The sequence below is a fragment of the Etheostoma spectabile genome, unplaced genomic scaffold (assembly GCF_008692095.1).
Source record: "Etheostoma spectabile isolate EspeVRDwgs_2016 unplaced genomic scaffold, UIUC_Espe_1.0 scaffold00018790, whole genome shotgun sequence".
Taxonomy (NCBI): Eukaryota; Metazoa; Chordata; class Actinopteri; order Perciformes; family Percidae; genus Etheostoma; species Etheostoma spectabile.
Genome location: NW_022604469.1, coordinates 67,480 through 69,068, shown reverse-complemented (window position 1 = coordinate 69,068; position 1,589 = coordinate 67,480). Strand labels below are relative to the sequence as shown.

Genomic DNA, 1,589 nt, shown 5'->3' with positions numbered 1-1,589 from the left:
GTAATATCTGTTGCACCTCTTTTAAAGACTCTACCATAATACCTGCTGGAGATGCCAGGTCCTCATACATGTAAAGCATGAGCTCTACCACTGAGCTACATCCCCTGAAGATTTTGAAATTCTTTTGACTTTTTTCTGAGATAGACTTAGACTTATCTTTATTAATCCTTTTGGGATGACTCCCGCAAGGAAATTGAAATATGCGGTGGCTTGAAATGAAACCTGGGCAAAATGCTTGCACTGCTATGGTATAAATCATAGTTGAAAAGTAACACACCTGTTGCCTTTCTGCTGGACAATACAACGTTCACTGCAAATCTTGTAAGACAGATTGATAAGAAATACATTGGTGGAGACTGGTTGCTTCCAGTACCAATGAGATAAGACAATATTGTTTATGAAGGAACATCTGGGTATACTGTGATGTGTCATTGGTTGGCTACCACTCTTAAAAAGCAGCGCTCGTTGTCTGCAGGATTTGAACCTGCGCGGGAGACCCCAATGGATTTCTAGTCCATCGCCTTAACCACTCGGCCACGACAACATGACAAGTAGCTCTATACCTGTTTGCACAAATGTTCATACACGTTTCTATTGGTTAAGACTGTAACTTAAGATATCATTGTAATCACATTCAGATCACCTCAAATAAAGACACTGATGATCATTGTGTTCATAAGTGCTTCTCTTTGGGGTTGTCTTGGTTGTGAGTTCATCATCAGACACTAACACATGCAGAGCAAGTACATTTCAGCTGTTGTCCACCGCTAGCTAAATAAATAAAAGAATGGGAGTTTTGGAATAGATATTCAGCACTAAGTGGTACTTTCTAATGCTGAATGAGCTCTATCTGGAGGAAAAAGGAGTTGCCCCAAAGAAAGTCATTGGACTCTAATTGACCACTCATAGACTGTTAATGGCATACATTGGGATGATGGTTGTCTATTCATGAAGCCATTCATTACTTACAATAGTCAGTTTTTTTGTTTCTTGTTATGTCTCGGCAAGAAGTATTATACTTTTGGGTTGTCTGTCCATCTCTACATCAGAATCAGAAATTCTTTATTGATCCCTGAAGGGAAACTCTGGAAAAGACTGCTCCTTCAAGCCAGCACCCTAAGGATTTCAGCCTTATGCCTCTAAAGTCCTCCGCTCTACCAACTGAGCTGTCGAAGCGAGCTAGTACATACACATGCATTGTAAATGTGATGACACAGGACCCCCCTAGAGGTGCTTTCAGTGATAGAGCGCACTTCCAGTCTCAATGCCCAGATGTATTATCTTATCTTAAAGAGCTCATAGTACCTTACAACCCTAGGAGAGCACTACGCTCCCAGAATGCAGGGTTACTTGTGGTTCCTAGAGTCTCTAAAAGTAGAACGGGAGCCAGAGCGTTCAGCTATCAGGCTCCTCTCCTGTGGAACCAGGTTCCAGTTTGGGTCCGGGAGGCAGACACCGTCTCCACATTTAAGAGTAGGCTTAAGACTTTCCTTTTTGATAAAGCTTATAGTTAGGGCATAGAATCGAATATTGTTAGGGAGTAGTAGTTAGTCACATAGTTTTCAGATTTATCTATCATATAATATAAC

The 1,589-nt window shown here is 41.2% G+C and overlaps 1 non-coding gene across 1 annotated transcript; it reads right to left on the bottom strand.

Moving 5' to 3' along the window:
• Positions 1-463: 463 nt before the first annotated feature.
• On the bottom strand, positions 464-544 carry trnas-aga (transfer RNA serine (anticodon AGA)). The gene has a single exon. It is a non-coding gene; the product is annotated as a tRNA-Ser (tRNA).
• Positions 545-1,589: the final 1,045 nt, after the last annotated feature.